Raw genomic sequence first — 9,891 nt, 5'->3', positions numbered from 1 at the left:
ATTAATAAACCCACAAGAATAACTAGAGAAAGCGCAACAACTTTAGATCAAATAGTCACCAATGAATTCAAATTAAAAATAAAAACAAGAATATTTAAATGCGAATTTCAGATCACTTCCCGGTATTTCTTATCTCACAAATATGTGATAACATCTATGCAAAAAAAGTTAAAAAAATTACGCAAAATATAAATGAAAAATCCACGAAAAATTTTAATATTCTTTTATCAGATTTAAATTGGGATGACCTCCTTGATATTGAACACACAAACAAAGCATACAATAAGTTTATTGCTAAATCACAACAACTTTACAATACGGCTTTTCCCGTAGTTAAAAAATGTGTGAAAAAGAAAACATTAAATCCATGGATTACGCCTGGAATTATAAAATCGTCAAAAAAAAAAGGCAGCGACTATACAATAAGTTTCTCAAAAAAAAACTTTCAATAATGAAACTAATTACAAAAATTATAAACGTGTTTTTGAGGAGGTTCTTAAAAAGTCAAAGAAATATTACTATACCGAGCATTTAATAAAACATAAAAATGATCCAAAAAATACTTGCAACATAATAAAGGAAGTGATTGGCATGAAACAAACTGACGGAAATAGTCTTCCTATCTAAACATTGAAAATAAAAACAAATCTAAACATTAAAAAAAAAATTATTACAAATAAATTTTTAATTACTGAAACACTTAATCAATATTTTGTCAGTGTAGGTTCCACTTTAGCCTCAAAAATATAAACTACTGAAGTAAACTATAAGTCATATTTTACTACTAACAAGACCTCTAAGATGGATTATTATGAAATTACTGAAAAAGAAACTATTAGATGCAGTATATCTTTTAAAACTAAACAAAAGGGTGGGGTATGATAATATTAGTAGTAATGTAATTAAAAAAACGATAAAATACCAAAGGATCAAAAATCGAGAAAAAACGGAGTCGAGAAAAATCGACAAAAAACTCCGTCGGAGTCGAGAAAAAATCGGAGTCTCGATAAAACTTCTGTTATAAATTAAAAAATTAAACTATCTAGTTGATAATTAAACATTGTTCTTATATTTATTTTTTTAATTTTATATATTTCGATTTATAATTAATAATAAACTTTCAAAAAATTTATGTTTGAATATTTCTTAGTAGGGGAGACTCGCCGAATATGGACCACTTTTGTTGCAGAGTGTATAATTCACTCACTTTTGCTTAAATAGTTAACTTTTATATTGTAAACCACTTCTTACCTTCAGCTGAACATATTATATGAAGCTTGTAGTGGTTGATTTATTAATAATTATAAAATGTGTCAAAAACGTAAGTGGTCCATATTGGGGGTACTTTAAGCTTGTGCTCCAAATATGGACTATTGAGGTTCCTATTATGGACTAGTTATAAACGGTTTGACCTGGTCATTTAAACAAATTATATACACACTAAATATAGAATTATTAGAGTATAAATACTCAAGAGTATGTAAGCTTCTAATTTTTAACAGGTTTTTAGATGTCCTTTTTGTAAAAAAAAAAAAGTTATTAAGTTTAAGCCAGCCACCATTTATTTGATTCTAATTCTACCAGTCTCATGCACATGTATGCATACACTCAGTTTTATTTATAAAGTGTTTTACTATTTTAACATTTAGCACACACAAAAACATGAATACTGATGTGTAATAATATTTCAAAATTTATTTACAAAGTTCACAAATAAAGTCACAATCTGAAGTTCCTGCGCATTCTTCATGTGCCCATCTTTTGCAGGATCGACAGCATATCATATTTTCTATGTTACATTCTCCACACATAAAACAAAACCATGAACTTTCATTTAAAATACTGGTACTAGTTGTTGAATTCATTTTGGGTTTTTTACATTTCTTTCCTACTTTTTCTTTAATTATTTTTGTGTTTTTGGACTTTTTAACTTTTGTGTTTGTTTTTGGACTTTCCTGTAGGAACAGCTTTTTATATGGACTTGAAGTAAGAATTTCTGACTGTTCTTTGCGACACTTCGTTTTGCCTGCACCCTTTAGGGGAAGAACAGGGACCAGTCTATGAATTGGAGACAAAGCCCGGATGTAAAAAATTAGTGCCTCATAGTGCCCAGAGTTATTTTCAAACATGGTGTACTTCACTGTGATGGGGTTACCACTATGTTCTTCACCATACATCAGCACATTCCTGTTTGCATTGTGAATCACAATTTTTGTTTTCAGAAGACAGGAGATCTGATTTATCTCCCGTTCTCCCACAAACGAGTCTGGTTTGACAATGTGAGCAATACGCTCTTCTAACAAGTTAAAGTGAAGATGCTGGGGTTGGTCAGCATTTAAGGCATCCCCGTGCATGTCAACAGACAATATTTCCAAATTAGATATCAAATGGCTAACAAACTGATTACGAAGTGAGTCAGCCATAGCAGTTTTCTTCAGATGAAGCAGTGGACTGACCAGCTTGCCGTTTATTCGCTGAGCTGACTGAAGATCTGGTGTTGTGCACACAACAACTGACCTAAAAAAACATTTCCCATTTGATTAAATTGGGATGAGCAAAAAATTTTCCAGCACCTGTGGCAGAACTGTTTTGGAATGGGACGTTTCAACAGCCAGTGACACTGAGTGGGTCACATAAGTAACCCACCCAGTGTCACTGGGTGACACTGGGTGGGTCACTTCACATGACTGATGAACATTCTCATCCACTGTACAAAAAGTTCAGAAATTATCCATCCTGAATCAGAACATGTTACAATGCTGCCTTCTGGTGCACCATCTTCCAGTTCATCAGGAACCCGTTTTCTTTTGAATACAATCATTGGTGGAACATAATGTGTTCCACCAGCATTTACGCAACAGACAACTGTTGTGTTAACACCCCATTCTGCACTGGCTATGCTACCTATCTGTTTTTTGCCTTTTAGGCCAAGCACGCGCTGGCATTTCTTTTGCACGGTTGAAATACCAGATTCATTAATACTGTAAATGTTATTGGCCTTGAGGCAATGATCTTTTATTAAATTTTCTAGTAAATTAAAAAACCTGTCAACATCCCCCAGGTTGAAGCCGCTGGCTCGCGACATGGAGGTAGCTTCTGGTTGGCGAAGGCAGAGGTCAGGGAACCTGGTTAAAAATTTGTAATACCACTTTTTCCCAGCTTGACCTTTATCCTTATTGAATGGGTGATTTAAACCCTTGTGTTCTGCAACTTCAAATGCCAGAGTCATTAAATCTTTCCTCGACATTCCGAAAAACATGGCCTCCAATTTTAAAACTAGGTTGTGTATTTCTAGCTCAACATCCGCAGGAAGGATAGTACTTCTGCCTAGCTTTTTAAAACCGTTAGCAAACTTGTTAGCATTATCAAAATGCCTCTTTAGAGTTGCATTGGGGATGCCGTATGTGGCTGCACATTTGTTCAAGCCAATATCACCATTTCTGTACGCCTCAATAGCACGTTGAAGATCATCATTAGTCCAGCAGCCCCTGATTAAAAAAAAAAGATTGAAAAAACTGTAGGACAGGGCAAAATTTTAAAAATAAATTTGTCTAAATTTACCCACTACAATCTACCACTACAAATATAATACTTAATAAATATTTATCATTATTTATTATTATTAATAGGCTATTATTATTATTATTAATTTAATTTTAATCATTAGGCCTATAGCCTATAACTATAATTTTACTATAATATTAATAATGATTCTTAATTATTTTTAGACCCTTAGCCTTATAATTATATCTTAACTTATATTATTATATAATTATCTAATTTAAATTTAATAGGTCAATTATAGTAAAAGTAAATACTTAGTAGATCTATAATTACTATAATTAAATAACTGTAATCTATTATAGATTCTATAGTCTGGCTATAGTCTAGTCAAATTTCAAATACAAATAATAATCAAAGATTAAAATAAAACATAAGATTAAGATAATTTAATTTATTAATAGCCTATGATAAAATAATAACATCCAAGAGAATAAGAACTTATGTTCCCCCATATGGACTACAGTTTCCCATCTTGAACCACTGGTCCATTTTAGTGACAGCAGTTGGTCCATATTGGGAGAACCACGTGGGCATCTAATTTTACTAAATAAAACCAAAACGATATCATTTGGAGCAACACGCTTGTATTTAGTAAGAAATGAAATGAAAAAGCTTTCCATTTAGCATAGAAGCATTGTCCTGGTTCATTTATTTGTAGAATGACACACAAAAACAAGCGAGTGTACTTTTAGAAAAAAATAACCAAATAAAATACTAACTTACTTTTTTGAAGTAATCTTGCTGACCGCCATCATTGAAATGCGATATAACTGAACGGAAGTCACTCTTTAATGCTACGTTTCCAAAATTTAAAAATAAAATCGCATTTATTTGTTTCATCGGTAGTCCATACAAGGGGACGGTCCATAATGGGCGACTCTCCCCTAGTTAGATATTTTTCTTATCACAATCTTTTAACGAACAAGTTATATCTAATAAAAGGCTTTCTAACCGGCATTGGTTAGGAAGAAAGCGTGAACTTTCAGTTAAATTCCTTTCCGTGGTGCTCTGTAGTAAAAACTTCTTGGGGTACCTATAGTAAAAACTAAAAAAAAATTATGAAACAGTATTTATTCTGAAGATCTTTTAAAATAATATTTTAAAAAGATGAAAACATCTATCATTTCATCAGAAAGCGAACTACGAAACTTTGTGACAAATCTAGAAGACGAGGAGAAAACTTTTTCTGCTTCCGAGGAAGTTGCTTGAATTCTGAGGATGGCTTGTTCAAATTTCAAAACTGCTTCTGATTTCACACTAGTTACTTCGTATTCTTTTAACTGATCGGTGAAGGTCTTGACTTTTTTTGGCTTTTTAGCTGTTGATTGATTTTGATATAAAACCTCTTGAATTTCGGCAAAAAAAGATGTCGATTGTGATGGTTCTTTTTGTTTGCTTTAAGTGCAATCATCTGATTTTGTTTGGAGACTATTTTCTTTTGCTGCAAATGGTTGATCAAATAAATTTGCAGGATAAACTTGAAAATCTTTTTTTGAAGCAAATGGTTGATCAAATAAATTTGCAGCATAAACTTGAAAATCTTTTTTAGAAGCGTAAAAAAAATATGTAGCTTTTATTTTTAAAAAAAACGGTGCAAATAACGACTCAATGATACCAACATAATGTTTTTACGATTTTCGTATCTGGAGATTAACGCCGCAGCAAAATTAAAACTGATGCTAGTTTCTAGTTCCTTCAATTTCCTTACTAACGTTTCCATAACGATGTCACACTCCAAAATTGTTGTATTTAGTTTTTCCAAGCGAACTGCAGCGTCAGCAATGACTTCCAGTAAGTCAGACAACGATTTTAAGAAATCCAAGTCAATATCATCTAACATGTATAAGCAGTTTAGTTCTTCGAGTATTTTTTTTACAGCTTCTAAGCAATCCAATTATCTTTTGTTCATCTGAAAAACACTGTTCCATGTAGTGCGGTTGTCGAGCAACAGTCCTTTGTCATGCGAAGATCCATAAATTTTGTGTATTATTCTTTTAAGAACTTCATATCGAAACGATGAATATTTTAAAAAATTAATTAGTATTCGAAGTTTATGTAAAATTTTTTAGATTTTCTTCATATTCAATCTCATTCTCCAAATATTCAATAAAAAAACTCTCCTTCAGTCTCTCCATCAGTTTCCGTTTCTGTTTCAATATCCGATTCATTTTCTTTGTTCACAGTTTCGCGACAATCTTTTTTAGCGTATATCAAATCACGAACGCTCAAATGAATTGTATGATTCTGGCAGATTTGATGTGGAAACTTAAATATGGTACCCAATTTCACCATCCAGCTACAGCCATCCGTAGTTTTACCTGCAACATCTTCATCAATTATACCGAATTCTTTTAATTTTTGCATTATCAAAATGTTTAATTTTTCGGCAGAACAAGGAGTTGGCAATCTTACCATTCCTAAACAATATGTTTGCTCGTGATGAATATTTAAATTGTAGTATCTTCTACCTCTATTGCTACACCATTCGTCACCTGTTAGTCCAAATTTTTCTCCTTTTGCTTTCAATGTAGCCAATTCAGCTATCATTAAACATTTGGCTTCAGCCGATGTTTTCTTCAGATGTTTTAACATCTTAATTTTTTCTGAAATTGTGAACGCTGACTTGGGCAAACTACGCCCATAATTTTCAAAAAGCATTCTAAGTGTTTTAGATTGAGTTATGGATCTAATTGAATATCCATCAAGAGCTGTCAACTTGGCAAGAAGATAGTTTAACGACATCTTAGTCAAAACTGGTCTGGAACTGGAACGTGACCAATTAGACCGTTTGTGCTGCTTGCTGGACAAGCAATTCTTTTATGGCATTTTTTGCAATCTCCGTATTTCTTATCATTTACCACAACTTTATCAAAGTATTTCCACGCTTCCGAAACCATTTTTTCTCTATAAAAGAAAAATTATCAATTTGACTGTAATAGATATTTGTTTTTAATTTTATTTTAATTGTGATAAGTTATCACATTTTAAGTTATTAATTAAGTTATTTATTCTAATAGGTAAGTATAACGAAACATTAATTATTATTATTTGTTATCGGTGATAACATTGTATTACATAATTTCGCCACAATGCACAGTGGACCGAATATTAGACTTATGGTGGACAAAGTTATTTTGATCATACGATATACGACATTATTGTAAAAAAAAAATGCATTATTTGTTAAAAGTTTACCTCGTTGTTACCTCGACCAGTTTTTGTATATATTATAAATAATGATCTTGACTTAAAAATTTTATTTGTTAAGGTAAACTATTAAATAGTTAAAATACATTAACTAATATCACACACGCATAATATTTTAAAAGTTACTGTTTACAATCTTTGCTTAAAAATTAAAAAATTCTTGCTTTTTTGATAAAAAAAGATATTTTATTATGCATTACATTTTATTATACCACAACTGATTTTTGTGGATTTAAAACTTATATTATTAAAAAGATACTATTATACTCTAAAGAGTTTTGGAAATAGTACAATGGAAAAGTACGAGAATGTTTTATTATATGGTTTTGAATAGAATAAGCTTTTTTTTTGAGGTTTTTTCAACCTCCACACAAGGCCCACTGTGCATTACTAATTGCTTTGTGATGTAAATTAGTGTTGGTATTGAACAAAGAGAACACTTATATTTTGAAAAAAACATGAACTATTGTAAAAGCAGATTAGAAATACAATAAGAATTTAATTATTTTACAACTAAAAATTGATATTTTCTAAAAACCTCGTCGAAGTTTCGTCGAGGTTTCTCGATTTCTCTCAAACTCCGAAACTCCGAAAAAACCGAGAAAAATCCGATGAGACGGAGTTCCGAATGGATCCTTTGTAAAATACTTAACAATCCCTCTTTTACATATTTTTAATATATCTTTAAAACTAGGTATTTATCCGGAGAAAACTTAAAATTACGAGGATCATACCTATTTTCAAATCAGGAAACATTTCTAATCCTGAAAATTACATACCAAATTCAATTCTTCCTTGCTTCTCGAATATCTTAGAGCGAATTATGTACAACCGAATTTTAACTTTTATAAATATAAATAATATTCTATATAATAAATAGTTTGAAATTCATCTAGGGTAATCAACTGACCATGTCGTTACTATTGTTCACGATATATTTAAAGCATTTGACAAAAGTAAGTTTACCCTCGGAGCTTTTATAGATCAAAGGCAAAGCCTTTGATACAGTAGACCATGACATTCTTATAAAAAAACCTCAAAGTTATGGAAATAAAAGCACATATTTAGAATGGCTCAAAAATTATCTAAACAATAGAAAACAATACATAACACACGAGGAAGGAAAAACTAATTACTTGACTATAGCTTGCGGTGTTCCCCAAGACTCAATTCTGGGTCTACTTTTATTTCTTATTTATGTAAACGATTTCCATAAGTTTTCAAACATTTCAAACTCAGTTTTATTTGCAGATGACACGAATTTATTATATATATTTTATATTCTAATGGAGATCAACCTTTTATTTAAAATAGTAAGCAAGGAATTTTTAAATCTAGCGGAATGGTTTAAGGCAAACAAATTATCCTAAAATTTAAATAAAACTAAGTATACTTTTTTTCATAAACTTCACGATAAAGAAAATATTCCATTAAAACTTTTTGATCATTATATTGGCAACTCTAAAATAATTAGAGAATCATCATTAAAGTTTTTAGGAGTGATACTTGACGAAAACTTGACACGGAGAGAACACATAAGAACGATAGAAGATAAAATTTCAAAAAATTTTGGCATTCTATACAAAGCTAAGCAATTATTAAACCAAAACTGCTTAAAAATCTTATATTTCTCCCTCATACATTGTTATAAAAACTATGCAAATATTGCATGGTGCAGCTCTAATGTAAGTAAAATTGCTTAGTAGACAAAAACACGTTGTCAGAATTATTTTAGGTGCAGGTCGATTCAGAGATTCAAAAGAACTATTTAAAAATTACACCTAATGTTTTTCAGTTAAAACTTTATCAAATGCCTATATTTATGTACAAACTTCATAATAAAGTAATTCCTATAATATTTAATGCACTCAATAAAATTAATCACGTGTACCCATCAAGATTTTCAGATAACAATTATGAGCAACCTAAAATGCACTATTTGGTTTCTAAATTTTTTATTGCCATCAGAGGTCCTAAATTATGAAACACTTTATTAAATAACCAGCTGAAAAATTGTTCGTTACTTACTTTATTCAAACAAAAACTCAAAAAAAACATCTTAACAATGTTAATGAATGAAATTCTTTTTAAGATTATTTTTTTCTTTTTTCTTTTATTATTTTTATTATTTTTCAATTTTTTTTCTTTTTTAACAACTATCTTGTTAAATGGTCTTAATTTAAATTTTCTTTAAATTATCCTATTAACTTATTTACTTATGAAACAAACACTTCTAAAAACCTAGGAAGACCTTTTGACATCTTTTTTCATAAGCTAAACTTCCTGAGTAGGGTAATTCAAAAGTAAATTTCAGTTTTTGAAAGATTCACAACCAAAAGCAGTAAAAAGGTAAGCATTTTGATTAATATTTATTTTTAGCATAAAAAGGATATGTTTCTTTACTGAGTCAAGCTTTGAGTCCTAATTTTCAAAAGTTTAAAGCACAAACTTTGAGAGACTTGAAATTGCATGCCTTAATTTTTGACACTACAAACTCCCACAGTTTGTAAACATAATAATGTAAAAATGTGCAACAGCAAAAAAATGTTTACAATTAAAATTAAATTTTTACTTTTTTAGATCTTCAATTAAGTATCAGACTCATTTATGCTTTAGGATCAAAAGTTGAACAGCGTTTTTTTTAATTTTTTCTTGTTTTGAATAAATATGATATTAATTAGCTTAGTTTTCTGAAGTTTAAAAAGTGAAAAGTTTAAAACCCAGAATAATTTTTTTACATTGATCCCAAAACAGTAGGTTAGTTAAATTTTTTTTCACACATGAATGTTTAAAAAAGTTAAATTTTCTTTTCACACATGAATAGTTAAAACCTAAGATAATCTGAAGTTTGATCAATTAATTTAAAATTAATTTATAAAATTCTTTATTACAATCTTAAACTTTTTTTAGTTAAAAACCTTTGATCATCTTTATGTTATAAGCTGGTAAAATAGAGATCCTAAAGCAGACTAAGTAATAATTGTTATAAAATTGACATACTTTATGGCTACTTTATATGCTTGTAAATGATTTCTTTTAATTTTTTTTTAGTTAAAAATAAAACTTTTTAGGCTGTAAAATTTAAAATAACATTTTTATAAATTGATAATTTTTTTTTGA

The sequence above is a fragment of the Hydra vulgaris genome, chromosome 15 (assembly GCF_038396675.1).
Source record: "Hydra vulgaris chromosome 15, alternate assembly HydraT2T_AEP".
Lineage (NCBI taxonomy): Eukaryota > Metazoa > Cnidaria > Hydrozoa > Anthoathecata > Hydridae > Hydra > Hydra vulgaris.
Note: the sequence above shows the minus strand (reverse complement) of the source record.